Source organism: Sinocyclocheilus grahami, unplaced genomic scaffold, assembly GCF_001515645.1.
Source record: "Sinocyclocheilus grahami isolate Dianchi unplaced genomic scaffold, SAMN03320097.WGS_v1.1 scaffold190.1, whole genome shotgun sequence".
In the NCBI taxonomy this organism is placed as follows: domain Eukaryota; kingdom Metazoa; phylum Chordata; class Actinopteri; order Cypriniformes; family Cyprinidae; genus Sinocyclocheilus; species Sinocyclocheilus grahami.
The window spans coordinates 357413-378466 of NW_015505369.1; the positions used below are offsets into that span (position 1 = coordinate 357413).

The 21054-nt window shown below is 38.1% G+C and overlaps 1 long non-coding RNA gene across 1 annotated transcript; it reads right to left on the reverse strand.

Annotated features, from left to right (window-relative positions):
• Positions 1–635: 635 nt before the first annotated feature.
• LOC107594732 (uncharacterized) lies at positions 636–18704 on the reverse strand. The gene is made up of 4 exons (XR_001610189.1): positions 18496–18704; positions 16255–16321; positions 14602–14842; positions 636–1443 (listed from the first exon to the last, which is right to left on the reverse strand). It is a non-coding gene; the product is annotated as an uncharacterized lncRNA (long non-coding RNA).
• Between the last annotated feature and the right edge of the window lie 2350 nt (positions 18705–21054).

The following is a 21054-nucleotide window of genomic DNA, read 5'->3' on the forward strand; positions in this document are numbered from 1 at the left end:
TTTGATTTGATCATTTATATTCACTGACAAACTCGAGAGTGAAAACTCTTCAGTTGTTTTTGTGATTCTGGAACTGCGCAGGAAAAGCACCCATTAAAATCAAATTTCAATTGAAGATTAAATCTTGTCAGATTTGTCATAGACATCCATCTTAACTTGAGAGGTGTGTGAATCCTTTTTTTATGGCTTAATGTAATTTAACCAGTGTTTTACACCAGGTATATTTCTCATCAGCTGTCAATGTGTTGAATGAGTAATCCAGCTCAGGCATAGAAATTAACTCTCTATTTTGGTTCAAAATAATGTTTTACTTCATATGTTAAATCTTTTGATAATTTTTCAACGTGACAACTTCTCTGTTTTATGTAGCCTATGCTTCAAATATAATCTCAGTAAATGGAAACAATCATTGACATGCAGTGTCTGAGCATTGACAGAATTTTATGAATTTGTTTGATCTCCTTCCCACAGATTAAAAACACAAACATCGCCTTAAGCACACTGCGCTGATTCACACCAGAGCAGCACATATGTTTTATTTTTTATGACTTCTGCATGAATAAGAGAGGTGATTCACTGCTAGTTATTTTCCGCACTTGCTTATTATGTGCTGTCCAAGGTGCTGACAGGAGCACTAGAACTATGAGCTGTCAAGCTGTCTTGAAGTAGGTGGTTACAAAATAGCCTGTGGCCACTACATGTGAAGCTGTGTTGACGTCCACCTCCCATTAAAGTACATTTCTATACAGAGTATAATTTAAAATGGCTTTCAGTGTCAACAATCATTCTGTCAGTGCTTTAATGTTGTTTATTTGTGCAGTTCAATACGTTTTTCACATATCACATAATCAGACAAATGATAATGCAGAGAGAAACTGAGCATAATTCTTAAACCATACATACAGCCATACAAAATATCTGGATTAACCAATTTCCTTCCTGTACATCAACTGAAACAGGCACATTTTATAATATAATAACATGAAACAATGATGACTAACATTAAAAATACTAGTATTTAAAATAGGGATCGCAAATTCCCATGCACTGAAATGTTTCAATAACAACTACTTTCACTGTAAACTTTTCACACATTAAGGCACATTATTCTCTTCAGTTTATACAGCACTGATAAGATTGTAAAACACATTTTCTAACATCTAAGATTTAACTGGGTGAACAGCCCAAATCCACACACCCATCCAGTCTTACTGATTGTCTGCAAGGTTTTAAGATACCCAGTTAAATCAATTAGTGCACATTCTAATTCATCTCTCATCTGCTTGTTAAATTTTCACAGCGAACCATCCGGAAGAGATGCTGCACACTGGATTCCTGAGGTGATGTGATTGACCATTTGACTCAAACATAGCAGGATGGCCTTGGTTTCTCCAGCAGCTGATGACAACGATGGGAATTTTTCAGCGTTTTATTGCCAGGAGCCTGGTTAGAGAGGAAAATAAAAAGATTAATATGACATGGCTTGCTCTTATGACATAAATGTCAAAAAGACAACATACTGGCATCAACAACAATGTGAAGTTAGTGTGTGTAGTGTTATTCAATATAGTGGAAATGAAAAACCATATTAACGTTAACATTAGAAATAGATCCAAAGAACTAGAGTTGCATGGTCACAAGGGATGTCTGTTTTTTTTTCTCTCTGAAGTTGTTTTCTACGTTTCTGAAAGGAAAACAAAAATATTCCAAAACTAATCCAGTGTGCTAAAACTGACATTTGTGATGTCTTGAATGTCTCTCCACTGTCAACTTGAAAATATCTGATTGACTGAAATGCAAATGACAACCCTGCTATCTTCTGTACTCCATTCCTGATCAATCTAGCGATGGGAAAAGTGTTTAGAATTATCGATCAGTGACTGCTACTATGAAAACTGAAACACAATGCAATGCAAACACACCATTGTCAGCAGTATTCTGTTCTTGTATTTCACTCCAAATAATAGGAAGTGGATTTATGGGTTTGCAATACTGCTAATATTCTAAATGTTGTGGATTTTAGAAAGGTTGGAGTCCATTTTGGTGGCGTTTCCAATAGTTTATTTTAATGAGAACAATCAAGCATCTAAATTGCAGTTTGGGGTAATGCTGTGCTGTCCTTTGTGTGTGTTATTCGGCAATTTCACAACATCACAATATTCACTCAGCTTAGTGGTCATTATAGTTTTAAAGAGGGTGACATTTTGAGATAATTTTGAGTATTTATATTGCTCCAAATAATGCAGTCAGTAAAACTAATTTGGCTATCTAGCGAAGGGTAATGCATACAACACAACACTTTTACATGCATTGACCATATTTGTTTACAATCCCTCATTCTTTATTTGCTTCCAAAAGTGGTGCGGATCATTTCTATACCCCGTCACCCTTAGAATTTGTGTACGATGTGTATCAACGCCATTACCAGTTTTCCCAAATTATATATAGAGAGGTTTATGGACAATTTAATCCCTGCAGGAGACTTGGCAAGACCCTTTTCTCTGTCAATTTTCACCCTCTGCTTCATTCAAGCTCCCTCTCTCTTTCTGCGCCTCTACAATGTGTGGTTTCTTTCTGTCTCTTTTTTTTATATTCCCGCATATTTTTTTTTCCTCAAGCTCCCACCGCCTTCCCAAAAACCCTCAGACAGCATGCAGCTTATGCAAATCACTGGCCTTTTATTCTCAATTCTCGTCCTCAGCCTTGAATGAGACCTCAAGAAAACACACACACACACACACACACACGTTCACACCACACTCTACTGTAATGGGAACGGAGCCCACCATGACATTCTAAAGCACTATGCACCACTATGTTGATTGTAGTAGAAACAATCATATTAAGTTACTAATATCGTTGCAACAGTCCACTCATCATGCAAAGAACTACATTCTTAAAAATAAATGTTTCACAAGGGGGTTTTCAAAGCGGTGCCATAGAGGAACCATTTTTGGTTTCCCAAAGAACAGTTCTTAAAAGAGCCATTTTCTACTACAAAGAACCTTTTGTGGAATGGAAATGTTACAGGTTCTTCATGAAACCATCGATGCCAATAAAGAACATTCTTAAAAATAAAGGTCCCAAAATGGGGTTTCTGCAGAGATGCCATAGAACAGTGATCCTCAAATCTGGCTCGCGGGATCCACTTTCCTGCAGAGTTTAGCTCCAACCCTAATCAAACAACTATACCTGTGATTTTCTAATGATCCTGAAGACATTGATTAGCAAACTCAGGTGTGTTTGATTAGGGTTAGAGCTAAACTCTGCAGGAAAGTGGATCTCGCGAGCCAGATTTGAGGATCACTGCCATAGAAGAACCATTTTGTGTTCCTCAAAGAACCTTTCAGTGAGCAGTTCCTAAAAGAACCATTGTTTCTCTATAAAGAACCTTTTGTGTAATTGAAAGGTTCCATGGATGTTAAAGGTTAAAAAAAAGAGAGAAAATGTAACACTGAATTAAATGTGCCATTTTGAAGTAGAAAAACTCCTGTAAAACATATTACAATTATCTTTGTTTGAGGAAAGTGTATTCACACTGTAGAACCAAAGGCCTACAATAATTTTTACCAAGAGCCACAAATATTGTTCCTAGAGGAGTTGCAATGAGGAGGATTATGGGATGGAAGTAGACTAGACGACTAGACATTTTAGGATGGAGGGGGGCTGTTTACCAAATCACTGTTCCCATACTTAATGAGCGGGGGGGGGGGGGGGGGTGATGAATATAAAGTGCTTGCTGCCATTCCCAGGGTCTGGAACACACACACATGCAGGCTGTATATATAAGAGTGTGTGTATACAGAGGGGCGAGCCAACCAGCCTGACTTCCCTCAGACACTTTGACAGGCGGGCCTTTTCACCAGCGCATTGCTGGGCCAGCCAGCTCTCGCTCCCTTAGCAACGGCACAGAGTGGAGGACCCCCTCCAGCCTGCCACCAAAACCACAGGGGTGGGGGGACGGGGCAGATAGGGTGTGGGTTACAAGGGGTGAGCTGGTTCACAGGGGTGGATGAAGAAGTTCCCAGTCTGGCTGGGACTCCCACAGGCAATGAACTTGAACTTGAGTCTGATAGCATTAATGAGGATCACACGTCCTTGTATAATATTTGCATATGGATTGGAGCATGGTTATAGTCATGAACTAAAACCATAAAAAAGATGTTTATTACTTGAAATAATGTAAACATTAACTGAAATGATATTTAAAAAATCCTTAAAAGAAAATAAACATTAACTGAAATAAGTTTAAGTAATGAAAATTTTTTTTTTTTTTAGTTAATCATAACCCGATAATATTAACAATAATAACCATGAAGCAGGGTTATTGTTAATATTATTGGGTTATTATCGAAATAAAATATGATCTTATTTTATTTCAGGTGGTTGCCAAAATTTCTAATTTTCATTTAGTTTAAGCTGAGTTAATAACTAAAAGTAATTTAATGGAAAAATAAAAACTAAAGCTTAAACTATATAGACATAAAATTTGTTTTATAAAAAATTACAAAAACACAACAAAATGACTTAAAACTAACTCAAATTAAAAGAAAAACAGATGTAAAGAAATCTAATTCAAAATATTAACTAAAACTATAATAGTATATTAATAATACTAAAATAACACTCATTGTACCTTTTCCATGAGTTAGTATTTGAAATTAAGGGATAGTTCACTCATCAAGTAAAATTCTGTAATCATTTAGTCATCCAATAGTCACCAAAAACATTAAAGGTGTCATATGATGCGATTTCAAGTTTTCCTTTCTCTTTGGAGTGTTACAAGCTGTTCGTGAATAGATAAGATCCCTAAAGTTGCAGAGACTTAAGTCTCAAACCCAAAGAGATATTCTTTATAAAAGTTAAGAGTCAACCACGCCTCCCTAAAACGGCTCGTTCTAACACGCCCCCACATGTCTACGTCACGATGTGGGAAGATTTGCATAACGCCGCCCAAATGCTCACGCAAAGAAAGAAGGCGTAACTTTGATTCTCGCTGTAGTATTGTTGCTGCCGCCGTGTCGTGGAGATGCTGTACGCTTCATTGCGAAAGCTAAACTACTTTGTTGGTCTTCCAAAAGAGGACACGACTAGAAATCAGTGGTTGAGTTGTATTTGCAACACTGTTCCAGAACAGTTCAACCCAAATATTCAGATGTGAGCATCGCATTTTACAGAGGACGAGGACTGTTTCCTGGGAGAGTAGCGCGGCGCGGTGCAATGCAACACGTAAAAAGACAATATAAGTCATTATAATCAGTAATTATGTCCCCACTGGATGCAACAAATGCCTCGTTTATAATGGGTTTTAATGTTTTTGTCTCGTCGCTCCGGCCGGACACGGCATCACAGTATGGTAAGGGGCGTAACATTTCCGTCACATGCTTGAAGTATTCGGCCAATCACAATGCACTGGATAGCTGGCCAATCAGAGCACACCTCGCGTTTCAGACCGATGAGCTTTGTAAAAATCGATGTGTTTCAGAAAGGCGGGGCATAGAGGAGAAACAGTAATGTACAGTATGTGGAAAATAATGTGTTTTTTTAACCTTAAACCGCATAAACACATTTCATTACACCAAATACACAAAATAATGTCCTAAGGGGACCAATGCTGGATCACAACATTTTTGTAAGTAAACAATGTCAGACTTTTCAAAGCAAACCTTACAAAAAACTATGATGTTTCAACAATATATATATATATATATATATATATATTCTCTTCTATTTACATTTTAAAAGTGATTGTAATTCTCCTCATTAGGATGCAAAGTGGGCAAAAAGGTAAGCTATAAAGTGAGGATAATTATATCTCAAGGTCTTTTATAATGGTGAGACCATGATGGAGGTTTAAGTGGTCCCTGGTCTCCACTCTCCTGTTCTTGAATTCCTAGTACTGCCCTCTGCACTCGCATCCTCCAGGATACAGTTACTGATGTTCCTGTGAGAGCTTTAAGGATTTGCAGAGAAGTCCCATCTTCTCTTTTATTTTATTGCTTTATTACAAATTACATTGGCAGAACTTTTCAACGCAACTCTTTGTCAGGTCACTCCAACCTCATCTTTAGCACTCTGCATTATCAACAAAAGAAAAGTCTTTGAAAGAACTGGTTTCCAAAGTGACATTTTTTCAAGGTTATCCCCTTAATACAATACATAAATTATGAGTTTAATTGCATAGACCTGAATAATAGGAACAAAAAATGCATTTGTCATAGAAACTGATTTGAAGTCACATAGGGGTACTTTTTATATGCTTAGATTTAGTCTAAAAGCCCACTTAAAGACATAGTTCAGCCAAAAATGAAATTTCTGTCATTTACTCACCCTCATGTTATTCCAACCCTGTATGAACATACAGTGGGTACGGAAAGTATTCAGACCCCCTTAAATTTTTCACTCTTTGTTATATTGCAGCCATTTGCTAAAATCATTTAAGTTAATTTTTTTTCCTCATTAATGTACACACAGCACCCCATATTGACAGAAAAACACAGAATTGTTGACATTTTTGCAGATTTATTAAAAAAGAAAAACTGAAATATCACATGGTTTTTTTTAATATATATATATATATATATATTGAAAGGCAATCTTACTTTCTTTTGTGTTGCACAAGAAAGTCATACAGTTTTAGAGTGACATGAGGGTGAGTAAATGATAACAAAATTTGTATTTCAGGGTGAACTGTCCCTTTAAGGTACTTTTACTTTCATCCATCTCTCAAGTTCATGATCTGGATTAAGATGCCGTATAGTTCTGTGATTCTAACATCTCCATTGTGGCTCTGGATTACCTTTTGCATTTAATAGTTCAGTTTAGATCTACCACTCTGCTGACTGTGGTTCTTTTTGCTGCATGTTTTCCTGCTCGGGAATCTCAATCCCAGGCTTTTCATGGCCACTCGTCCAAGGTGGGGGAGAAAAAGGTGGGGGGAAACCATTTCAAAGCTCCCCCGTAGCTGATACAAAGCTGAGAACAACCCTTCGCGGGATAATCGCGTTTATCCCGAGATTAAGACGAGATCGACAGCTGAGGTATCCAAGGGGAATTTTACCATAAAACACACAATGGTCTTTAACACGAACCCAAGAGATGCTTCTGAGTCATTTCTCACCACTGTTCATTTCTTAGTTATGAAAGCGATTCGTAACTCGTCTACCCTGGTTAAGTGTCTTCATTAACACAATCCATTCTCAACTTGTCCTCAAGAGATATCTTTGGTAAAGCATGCATTAAAAATGACTTGAAAGATATAAATATATATACAAGTGTGAACTTTCTCAGAAAGCAATAGCAGCTTTCATTCTCCCTGCAGTCATATATGTTTCCAAATCTAATCTGGCACTAAGTTTCTATCACAAGAGCATGAAATGAAATCTCACAGAGCTGGCTTTTAGAAATAAATATGTGAAGCCCTATAACACTGGACATAAAGATGACATATGACTGGGGAGAAAACTGTTAGTATGCCAGACAAATATTCCCAGATAGCCACCTCCCATAGGCCTTTGATATTAACATGCCAGCTGCAGCAACTGCCACATGGGGCCACAGACTGAGTCAGACAGTAAAAGCCCTCCCCCACCTCTTCTATTCTCCGCCAAACACACATTTCCTCGATATTTTATTGTTCATCTGCGTATTTATTAACATCAATTGTTTATCTCACCCTACTTTTTTCCACTGCGTTGCTGTCGAGAACAGAAAACCTCAGTTGGTGACACAGTGTCCTCGATGGCTTTGTATGCAAGTCCTCCAACTCTCCTGCAATACTTTTTTCCCCTGTTCACTGCATCCATCTGCTTTTTTTCTATTTTATTAAGCATAAATAATTCCTCCTTTTTTTGTGATTCACCTTTTGCTTGCTGTGAAATACTGTTGCTGTCCCAGTGCAAACTTTCTCTGTGGTTTTCTGTATCACTGCCTCCATTTTACTGGGCAATATATTGTAATGGAGCTTTAATTAATTGCTTGCCCAACTGCTGTGCCCTAGCAGAAGGGGGCGAGGAACAAACTGTCCTTCAAATTCAACTCAAGTTGTTTGAGATTTTACATGCAAAATGCATTAATATATACACAGAACTTTATGATTCATAAATACTTTGCAACGCACATCATGCATCAAATACATTACATTTATGCATTTAGCAGATGCTTGCAAATCCAAGTCGCTTTGGATACAAAAGCAATTCGTCAAAGAGCCAACAATAATTACAATACAATAAATAATTAAACTGCACACACTAAGACAAAAGACGCTGAAAAATGCTGCACTTTAGAATACACACTCACACTAATCAATTAGCCCTGACCTTTAACGACTTAAACTCGATAACAACTGGCACTGCAAAAATACGTCACAGAGAGGAGTGCATCTACTGCGCGAGCACACATGATTGTGCAAACGCTCATGCATATGATGCTGCTAACAACACACTCTCAACGCAGCCAGAGAAATAAAGCCCAATCCTCAGCCGTTCCCTGAGGATAGTCTCTTAGGGTTTTGGTGCTAATTTAGGCATCTGGCTCTGTCTGGGCCTGAGCATCTTTTTCAGCTTATTACCCTCCACTGTCTCTGGCACTCCATCCGTACAGACAATGGTGGGAAACAGGGGGGACCGCGGACCCACGTCAAGTACTCGCCGTACAATGCTGCCATTGTAGAAGAGGAGAGGGGTCTGGAATAATAATGTGGGCACTATCAAACTGTTTACCAACACAGAGCCTACAGCTGACGATTTGCTCCTTATTTATTACAAATCATCATTTGTGGTATTGCTATTGATGCTTGCATATGTGTAAGGAGAAGTTGTGTACAAAAACACTCTGAAACTGATTGACTTTCTTGCACACAGACACTAAAACACATTTTTCCATCATACACACAGATGCAAATGACCTTGTGTTGAAGTGATTATTGTGCCAGACACCTTGGGAGACATTTCAAGGAATTGCCCTTTGCAGTCCATGAAAATATATAATCACAGTCATGCCCAAAATCTACATATGCCACTCCATAAAGCACATTATGTTGGACTGCTACCAGAGAGAAAGCTATAGACAGTCATTTGAAAAAATTTGTAAAAACTTTGAATTATTAGATTTTATTTCAAATAATTCCATTCATGCATATACGCTTGTATGAATTTAGACTTCATAAATACTTTGCAACGCACATCATGCATCAAATACATTACATTTATGCATTTAGCAGATGCTTGCAAATCCAAGTCGCTTTGGATACAAAAGCAATTCGTCAAAGAGCCAACAATAATTACAATACAATAAATAATTAAACTGCACACACTAAGACAAAAGATATACAATATAAAATGCTACACTTTAGAATACACACTCATATTAATCAATTAGCATTGACCTTTAACGATTTAAACTCGATAACAACTCGATACTCTAGCAGGCACTGCAAAAATATGTCACAGAGAGGAGTGCATCTACTGCGCGAGCACACATGATTGTGCAAATGCTCACGCAATTCCTGACCGCACAAGCATACATTGCTGCTAACACACTCTCGAAGCAGCCTGAGAAATAAAGCCCCATCCTCAGCCGTTCCCTGAGGATAGTCTCTTAGGGTTTTGGTGCTAATTTAGGCATCTGGCTCTGTCTGGGCCTGAGCATCTTTCTCAGCTTATTACCCTCCACTGTCTCTGGCACTCCATCCGTTCAGACAATGGTGGGAAACAGGGGGGACTGCGGACCCACGTCAAGTACTCGCCGTACAATGCTGCCATTGTAGAAGAGGAGAGGGGTCTGGAATAATAATGTGGGCACTATCAAACTGTTTACCAACAAAGAGACTACAGCTGACAGTTTGCTCCTTATTTATCACAAATCATAATTTGTGGTATTGCTATTGATGCTTGAATATGTGTAAGGAGAAGAAAAATAACAACTCTGAAACTGATTGACTTTCTTGCACACAGACATGAAAACACATTTTTCATCATACACACACATGCAAATGACCTTGTGTTGAAGTGATTATTGTGCCAGACACCAGACATTTCAAGGAATTGCCCTTTTCAGTCCATGAAACAATATAATCACAGCCATGCCTAAAATCTACATATGCCACTCCATAAAGCACATTATGTTGGACTGCTACCAGAGAGAAAGCTATAGACAGTCATTTGAAAAAATTTGTAAAAACTTTGAATTATTAGATTTTATTTCAAATAATTCCATTCATGCATATACGCTTGTATGAATTTAGACTGGAGTTATTTCACAGCACTACAGTACATTATTCTCTAGTTTCTGTGCTTGCTTTATGCAAAAAGAAAAAAAATCATTTTTCAGACTCAAATACTCATGTGCGCATTCTGTTTGACTGAAAACACAAAGAACTGGTAAACCACAAAAACAATACACAGTTCAGCGCATGATTTGCATATTGAAAACTGGAAAAATCTGGTATGGGTTTGGCACCGTGCCAAGCGGCATAATTAACACTTTTCAGCCACCGCTCTGCAGCAGTCACATTATGCTCTGACAAGCATCCACTCCCCCTGCTCGACCGCTTATACTCAACTTTCTCTGTGGTTTTCTGTATCACTGCCTCCATTTTACTGGGCAATATATTGTAATGGAGCTTTAATTAATTGCTTGCCCAACTGCTGTGCCCTAGCAGAAGGGGGCGAGGAACAAACTGTCCTTCAAATTCCACTCAAGTTGTTTGTGATTTTACATGCAAAATGCATTAATATATACACAGAACTTTATGATTCATAAATACTTTGCAACGCACATCATGCATCAAATACATTACATTTATGCATTTAGCAGATGCTTGCAAATCCAAGTCGCTTTGGATACAAAAGCAATTCGTCAAAGAGCCAACAATAATTACAATACAATAAATAATTAAACTGCACACACTAAGACAAAAGATATACAATATAAAATGCTACACTTTAGAATACACACTCATATTAATCAATTAGCATTGACCTTTAACGATTTAAACTTGATAACAACTCGATACTCTAGCAGGCACTGCAAAAATATGTCACAGAGAGGAGTGCATCTACTGCGCGAGCACACATGATTGTGCAAATGCTCACGCAATTCCTGACCGCACAAGCATACATTGCTGCTAACACACTCTCGAAGCAGCCTGAGAAATAAAGCCCCATCCTCAGCCGTTCCCTGAGGATAGTCTCTTAGGGTTTTGGTGCTAATTTAGGCATCTGGCTCTGTCTGGGCCTGAGCATCTTTCTCAGCTTATTACCCTCCACTGTCTCTGGCACTCCATCCGTTCAGACAATGGTGGGAAACAGGGGGGACTGCGGACCCACGTCAAGTACTCGCCGTACAATGCTGCCATTGTAGAAGAGGAGAGGGGTCTGGAATAATAATGTGGGCACTATCAAACTGTTTACCAACAAAGAGACTACAGCTGACAGTTTGCTCCTTATTTATCACAAATCATAATTTGTGGTATTGCTATTGATGCTTGAATTTGTGTAAAAAAAAAAACACTCTGAAACTGATTGACTTTCTTGCACACAGACATGAAAACACATTTTTCATCATACACACACATGCAAATGACCTTGTGTTGAAGTGATTATTGTGCCAGACACCAGACATTTCAAGGAATTGCCCTTTTCAGTCCATGAAACAATATAATCACAGCCATGCCTAAAATCTACATATGCCACTCCATAAAGCACATTACGTTGGACTGGTACCAGAGAGAGCTATAGACAGTAATCCAAATGTGCTAAGGATTTAATTTCTTTTTTTTTTTACATTTGAATTATTAGATTTTGTTTCAAATAATTCCATTCATGCATAGGCTTGTATGAATTTAGACTGGAATTATTTCTTAGCAATGCTGTGCATTATTCTATAGCTTTTGTGTTTGCTTGATGCAGAAAGGAAAAAAACAAATATTTAGTTTTTCTGACTCAAATACTCATGTGCGCATTCTGTTTGGCTGAAAACACAAAGAACTGGTAAACCACAAAAACAATACACAGTTCAGCGCATGATTTGCATATTGAAAACTGGAAAAATCTGGTATGGGTTTGGCACCGTGCCAAGCGGCATAATTAACACTTTTCAGCCACTGCTCTGCAGCAGTCACATTATGCTCTGACAAGCATCCACTCCCCCTGCTCGACCGCTTATACTCACACACACACAAATGCGAACGTGAACATTTATTCTTGCTTCTATACATTTGTAAAAACTGTTAAACCATCTACAGTTGTGCTATCATTATGCGCCATTTGGGCAAATGCAGTGTTGTTGTGTAACACTATTGCATTAGACTCTCTGATCAAGGGTATAAAATGAGTTTTGGGTCTGTATGAGAGATATTTAAACATTGAAGGTCTTTTACATAAAACCCTGAGAGATGCAGAAGGAGGAAACCCCTCCCCCTCACAGCAAGATACACAGCCTAATTAGAAATTCTCTATTAAAGGTACAGTCTCTCATTTCTAGGCTACTATTTTGTCCAAGGACGAGTTTAAAATGTATGCAGAGTGTTGGGTCGCAAATAGAGATGCTCAGTTTTGTATCATCTTGAAAAATCTCTTTTTCTTTTGTATGTAGATGGAGAAACCATTTCCATATATTAATAATATAATAACATCTATTGAGACAAATGTGTGGTGTTAAATCTGAAATCTGTAGCTTTGTGTTGTAGTATAATCTTAATTTTTTATACTTTTTAATAATTTTCTATAATTAATTACAGGCTCACAAAACACCCTAAATTATTAAACCTCTGGCTATTTCTTTTAAAAATATGAACATGGATTGTTCTTGTCTCTTATATGCACAACTGAGAAAGCAAATGCTCCTGCTTAATATAGATTGCAAAAATTATATTTTGCATTCAGAATGGAAACATTTCTGCATTGTATATTTGTGTGTGTATTTATCCCCGGAAATTTCTGGAATGCATGTATAATTCTCTGCAAGAAAAAAAGGCAGACTGAACACAAGCACAACAGTAACATCAAAGTCTTTTTCTGCTTTGAAAGCATCAAAGACGGCATTCAAATTTGAACATAAACATTCAAAATATAGAATGCTGCCACGTGCATTTGCCAAAGCGCCGCTGTGCCTTTAATTGGGGGCTCAGTCCTCTCTGCTTGTTCCTATGCAATTATGTTAATATGCAGAGCTTGTCTGGTCTTTTTCATTAACAGAGGCACTTGCATCATTGTTTCCTTTATTTGTAAGCTCCACGGGCACCTTCCGTACATCAGTGATCTTTTTTACACGTCTTTTTTGATGGGCTATTCTGCCAAGCCTCCTCTTTTAGGATAAAATGTCAGTCTTTTTAAAAAAGCTCATTTATGGACAAGGATGTCTTTTAGGCACACAGGGTTTCCACGCTCAGTAAGTATGCAAAAACGGTTTTCTGTTATTACGAGGGGGATTCAGTGGCTTTAAATATTCAGTAGATGACGCATCATTTGTCTCGTCTTCGCATTTCAATGTATTTTGATTATTTACGCTCTATTCGTTCGTGTTGTTTTGGGAACATCACAAAAGCAAAGCAAATTTGTCATCCTAGAGCAAATATGTTTGTGTATTCCACCTATTTTAATCATTTTCTGCAATAAATGCACCAGCACAGCTCTGCATATCACCAGCAATCCATTATGATGCAACCAGTCACCTTTGTGAAGTGCATTTCAGTGTCTTACATCCATTTCAATGACATAACACGCAGCTCTCTGCAACCAGGCGGCCTGCGTAAATTTCCATTTACCACGCAACATCCGAGTGAACCGAGTGAGCAATGTGATGTTTTGCACCTCTCGCCTCTTGACCAGCTAATGATACAAACTGTGGCTGTTTTAAAAGACACCAAACATCATTAGCCTGCAGACCTATTTCTAACATTAAAGTTGGGCAGGGCAGCGTATGTGCTACTGTAAGCTGGTGAGGGGCACTTGGCACCTTCGTGCCAGTAATTTGGTGTATCATTAAGCAGCAGAAACAAAAGTGCTCTTCAGTTCAGGTTGACTCTGTTGCTTTGGTCAAGAGGATGCCGTATGTCAATTAACTTAGTCTCTCGAGTGAGTTCAAGCAGCTCTCGCTTTTTGGTTTCATCTGAAAATCTGCTGTGGTCATTTTTGTGTCGTCATTGAGCCATGGATTTCGTTGCACGGTTTTGTCCTATATAACACATAACCAAACCTCCATTCAATTAATGGGGTAAGAGCACGAATTAATAGCTACTTTCATTCTCTTCCATTTGAAAATACGTATACAGCAGCAGGAGGGATTCATTTGCTTTCAAAGCTCGCTACAAATCAGAAGGTCTTTGTGCATATCTGAGCGTGTGCATATAGATAACGGGGATATTTTCTAATTAGTCAGGAAAGATGAGAGCGTGATAGCTCTTTTTAAAGAAAATGATTTGGGCCTAATCTCACGCCGCCAAAAAAGCAACCACAAAACTCGTTTTTAAGAGACGTTTTGTGTAGGCATTCGCCCAATTCGTTTGCTTTACGTTTCAAACGACCTGGCAACCACTGGCGGAGCTAAAATCTGAGACAATAACGCGGCAGCTAGTCTGATATAGCCATCGATGCAGCTTACCTCATGCCAACACAGCCATTTTAGGGAGCAGCAGCCAGCTTCTCCATCAAGATGGCTTCCTGAAAGCACACCCCTCATTCAGACTTGCAGTCTTCCAGCATCTGGTGGTCCGTGGCAACTGGCAGCCTCTTTGTCCCCATTGGCACTTGGGATGTAGAGTCTCACTCCTTCCTTTTTTTCCTCTTTTCTCCTGGGGCACAGATGGCACTAAATGCTTCCGTTGATGAAGAAGGGAGGGGAGCTGGTAGAAGAAGGATGAGGGTTGACTATTATTTTTCTTTTCTTTCATTTGGACAATTGCACCATTTTTTTCCTCTCTCCCTCTTGCTCCAAAAAGGCAGTGTAAATGGCTGGCAGTTGCTAAGGGGAAACACGAAAATAAAGGACAAAAAGCCCCTTTTATCACTGCCAAAGCAGATGTCATGGCAAAGGGAGCTGGTAGAAGAAGGATGAGGGTTGACTATTATTTTTCTTTTCTTTCATTTGGACAATTGCGCCATTTTTTTCCTCTCTCCCTCTTGCTCCAAAAAGGCAGTGTAAATGGCTGGCAGTTGCTAAGGGGAAACAAGAAAATAAAGAACAAAAAGCCCCTTTTATCACTGCCAAAGCAGATGTCATGGCAACTGCTATATATTATTTCTTTGGATGATATAAACAGTATCAGGTGACTATAATTTCTTGTTCGTGTCATGCTAAGTAACTTCACCACGTTCAGACAACCCTGGTATTAGTAATGTAAGTAGTTGTGCGTTAGCTCAACACGAATCATGCGAAGGCATGAACGTCCGGCTTTTGTGCTCTCATAGCCAGCTGTGCAATTGGTCACTGTGAAGGTATAATGAATCAGCCCACATCAATTACTGTCCACCCATAATTTCATTGAATAACCGTTATTCAATTGTGCTAGGTAACCAGTTTAGCTGGAAAAGATCACTGTTAATGAATGATGACAGAATTTCTTTGCTCACATTAATTTTACATAAAGTAATATGCAATGTGATAGTGGCCCATACATTCTTATCATTATCGAGATGGAGACAGACATATAATATCCTCTCTCCGATCATTTAGCGCATTGAAGCCTTTGGCCTAATGTCCTGCAGTCCTGCAGATTCCTTGGCATGTTGAAATATATTGTGATTTAGATTTATTTTCGTTCTTTTTACACAGGTCAAGCCTGATGCTTTGAGGGATATTTCCCGAGATAATTATGTTTAATGTCTAACAGATAATTATGAGATAATCATGTTTTATGTTTAACAGTCATAGCGAGCCCTTTTCTTATTCATTTGCTAATATTGTGTGAATTGCACAATGTCTGCCTGATGCAAAAACATGCAAAAATAGGAAAACAGGTCAGGTCAGAAAACCATAAACAGATGCTTTTTATGACTATGCATATATATATGGCAAGAGAGGGAGAGATATAGATTATTATATATACAGATATATAGATTTTCTGATGAAAGATTCATGTCATGCATATAGTGTCTTGGACTTGATTGGGGATTACTATTTGCATTTGGCTCATTTCAAGTGCATGAATTCATTAGCATATACTTTATGATTTACTGTGTGTTTGAATCAGATTAAATCTGCAACTAATTGTTCTAATTACAATGTTGCATTGTAATACGCTTTGATTGCACTTACCAGATGCCGTTTTCCCCCTTAGTGCCAGTCCTCTGGTCTATCACAAAGACACTGCAGTTTGAGAAGCCTACAGTGAGTTGAAGTAATAAAAGACACCAGGAATAGACAATAATCAGAATATTTCAGTTTTACATTTAAATTATTGATATAATTTACAAACACATAAATGACAGCCAGATAATGAACACTGAATTAAAAAGCTCAAGCAAAGCCGAATTCGCACCTTAAATCACACTTGGCATGTGAAAAAAATTTTTAACGGGGCAAATATAGAGAATGTAAAATCTGCTCAGTCAGCTCATGAAACGTATTCTTTTTTGTGCTCTATCGTTTCTTTGTTAGTTGTTGTTTTTTTCTTTTCAAGTTGTAATTATCAATAATTTCCTCTTCTCTTCATTTAGTTGAATTGCCATTCTAAGCTTAGACTTTTTTCTTTCTGTATCTGAAAACAAAAGTATGCATCTAGTTGTATTTAGTTGTATTATCCATACAGCAGTAAAACAAAGACTAATAAGCCAGGCAATTGAGTCCAATTCAGATTAAACTGACCTACATTTTAAGCACACGCCAATGGGTTTTTTTTTTCGTGATTGCTTCAGGAATTTCATTTGGTTTCTAATATTGTGTCACTATAATAAATATTTATTTAATATATTGAATATAATCATAAATTAAGGATACAGTATTTTTAATATATGCTTTACTGAAGAGTTCGTAACACACAGGCTGGTGTGTGTGTGAGTGTGTGTACAGGTTTATATATCCCGGTGGGGACTTAAACCTGACTACACACAGACTCATGGGGACTCGTGTCACGGTGGGGACCTAAATTGTGGTCCCCACGGGTACAAAAGCTTATAAATCATACAGAATGAAGTTTTTTGAAAATCTAAAAATGCACAAAGTTTCCTGTGAGGGGTAGGGTTGGTGTAGTGCAATAGAACATACGGTCTGTACAGTATAAAAACCATTATGCCTATGGAGAGTCCCCATAAACCATAAAAACAAACCTGTGTGTGTGTGTGTGTGTGTGTGTGTGTGTGTGTGGTTCTGCGACGCGAAGCTCCAAAGGCGCTTACACCTCTAAAGATTTTGAGATCTAAACATTTTCTACTAATATTTACATAATTTTCAGCAATTTTTACAGTAGCCCACTATAGGGTTGGTGTCTCACAATTACGTCTTATGTCACTAAAAAGCCACAGGGATAAAAGAAAAAAAGCGCCTTCATTCCGCATTAGATTCCGCCTCATGCCTTCATCTTTGATGTGTACAGCCAGATTAATCTGACCAATCATAATGAAGCTGCTTCAGCTTGACGTCATTGCCTAATAGCTGTCTCTGCGAATGGGTCGATGACGTCACGTTCACAATATCAAAGTTGTTTAAAGATGCGTTAAAAAATGCAATGTATACAACAAATTACTTAAATATGCAGCTTTTATCATTTTCAAGTTTTCAAGTTTTAAATGTAGGATAGTCTGTGGTCAAAAATATCTAGAGACTGTAAAAAAAGAGAAAATCTTTAGTGATTTAAAATGTCCAGATTATATATGAATTCTTAATATTTTAAAGCCCTTTTGTCGATAAATCAAAACCAACACGAAGGAAGCCATTTTGTGGACATGTGACAAAAACGATTTCACCTTTTCATCATCTCAGAAATCCTTATTTGTCATCGTGTGAGTGTTGAGAGGAGAGATTTTCAACACATCTCATTTATCTTCGATTAGTGATCGACTAGTTGTTCCTAATTTGATTGTGAGCCTAAATAAAAGTAAACGTTTGCCGTTTATTTTTCCCTTGGAATTTTGTCGTTTAAATGTTTTATCAAATACATTTCTTCTCATAGCTTTTTCATTATTTCTCAGACTAAACCAAACCTTTGACATCAAAACCAACACTGACTGAACTGGTCAAATAATAACTTAAAAAAAAAAACAGCTGAGTAAATCAACATCAATTATTAATATTTAGAAAAAAGCATTAATAGAATAAATCGTAGCTCTTTTATATAGTCAAACACAAGTTAAATATAGTCCCTTTCGATTTTTTTTAAACTAAGGCACTACAGTAGATTTTCAAAATTGATGCAGTAGTCCAAAAACGTGCACCTGTCCGAAGGTGCATTTAAAATGACAGCCTGAAACTACTTGTGAGCTATCCTCACGATCGTATTACTGACATAGCAGTGGTTTAAATGGGCTCCTATGATTCACACAGAGCAGAGGGCCTGCTTACCTCACGCAGTTCCCTGCCATCATTGCTTCCCAACTTGTCCACTATGCAGTTAAGGAGGACGTTTCTACTTTCGGTTATCTAGCTTTATGAAGGCAGATAAACACTCATACAGCTAGATAACCAAAGATAGCAACTACCTCCTGTCAACACTTTTTTTTTAAAATGTGGAACATCTCATAAAGTCGACCTGATGAACGAAAACAGGGTTAATGCGCAATACACAAATTACACTCTCTTTTTTTATAGACCTGTAAATGCTGTTAACAAGTCAAGTGTTGAATGGATTTATGAGGTTCTCCAGACCTCCAGCAAGTGGTGAAGACATAATCCACAATAGTCTAGGCCTGAAGTTGCGGTGTGGGTGCGTTTCAAATGGAGTCTTTGGAGTTATTGTAAGGCTTTCCATTCATCAATCCGATTTAAAGGGATTTGGTCCCTTCTGGTCACCAGTAATCCTTAGAAATGACGATTATTAGGTCTAACCATTTCATTTGGCTCGTTAGGCCCCAACAATCAGACAGTCATCACACCTCCACATGCCTACATCACCATGCATCATTTCATCTTCACTTCGTGCGTTACGATTCCGCAAACCGCAAGGCCTTTTAGCACACAGTTTAATATAAATCTTCCTTTCCTCCCCAAAATGATGCAGTTAAGAAATAAGACCCAAATAGCTTATAATGTTCGCATTATTTTTATTTAACAAGGACTATATTTCAAACTATGAAGCTGTTTCTCAAGCTGAACCCACGTCTCCCTCACGCAAATGTGACCTCATATAGTTAAATCTATTGTTAATTACATTTGGTCTTGTTTCTAAGTGATGCAAATTATGCATATTGTATTATAAAAACTAGACGCATGCATTATAATGTCCGCAAATAGCCTAAATAAATGTAGAGCTATATAATTGTATTTATAAATATAAATACGTACAAGAGTAGTGCAATAAACTTGCTTTAACAAAATCAAACGCCACTAATTACACAATCAAGTTAATAAAGGGCTAAAGCCCTGCAGCCATACAAGTGTGTATAGTGTATATAATCCAAAACGACTGTAAAAATGTCTTCTTAGGTTGTGTAGTTACTATGTCGCCTGTTCATATTACTGTTAACGATACACACGCTACATATTTCACGAAAATGTTCCAAACATTCTCGATGCACCTGCTGAGAGTGTACAAAGTACAGAGGGCCACATGCACTTACCAGTGAACACGGCCTTGTCTGTCACATGGGGTCAGTTATAAGCAATTCCCGTCAAATGTTAGGATCGTACATATATGCATGCATTTTTACATATATGCATGTATTTATCAATTAAAGTCAACTTATAGGCTACTGAGTTACTAAGAGTTATCGTGGCCAAAACAATTCAGTGATCCAAATTCACGTTTAAAAATGCGAGTACGCAGAAACAATTGAGAGCATTTAAAAATCTTACTTTTAACAATCGACGTGCATATTCCTCTCTGTCAGAAAGTAAGCTACGAGTGGCCGTGTGTCGGGGACAAATAGAGGTTCCCGTGCGTCTCGCGTTGAAGAACACGACGCTGAAATCTCTGAGCAGCGCAGACGCATCTAGTCAAAAGCCCAACTCTCCAGTGCGTCTCTTCAGCGATGCGTTTTCCATTCAAAGCTCGCAGTCCTTGAGGATTCAGCCATCGAATGTTGCGCCTCAGCCATCCAGAGAACGGAACAGGCAGTTTAATTTCCAAGATGGGGAATTCCTCCCTTGAAAAGCATGCTCACAGTGTTCATGCATGGACGTGAGAGGAGATGCAACGTTTACTTTATGGAACCACGCACGAGTGTAACCTGCATGCGATTGTCTCATTCCCTTTCCTCCTGCGCTGTGGATGTGATGTGCTCTCTCTCCAGCTTGAGAGAGTCTAGTTTCTGACTAAATGCATCCTCCTCTGGCAGTTCTCTCCTGCAGTGACGTCACTCCAGCAGCAGGCAGCCGAGCGACCAATCACAATCCCAGGCGCGTGCTCCCTGTCTGCGCTTCTCTCTCTCTTGCGCGCAAGCTTTCCAGGGTTTGCTGAGTGCGCGCGGGACAGAGTCTCGCCTATAGGTTGCAGAGTTCCTATAGTAACCTAAAATAAATTAAGTTATGCCTATAGTTTCAGCATTGGCCTAAAATATTACACTCTAAAAAATGCTGGGTTAAATACAACCCAGTGCTGGGTAAAATAGGGACAAACCCAGCAATTGGGCTGTTTTGACCCAGCGGTTTGATTAAATGTTTAACCCAACCTTCTGGGTAGTAACCCAACCGCTGGGTCAAAGCAACCCAATTGTGTTAGGTTTCCACTGTTGCATTAATTCTTTTTATTCAAACATGCAACAGAATACCTAAAAAAAGTAACATTTCTTATTGTTGCATATGTTACAACTACATATTTTATATTGCTACTATATTGCTACAGACAGTATATTCAGGTATGACTCAATATTTGCCTCAATTCAGACTTTATGGCTTGTATTATAGGCTGTAGAGTTTTCCACTTTAAAAGAAACACAGGTATACAGAAATAAATCATTTAAGGCG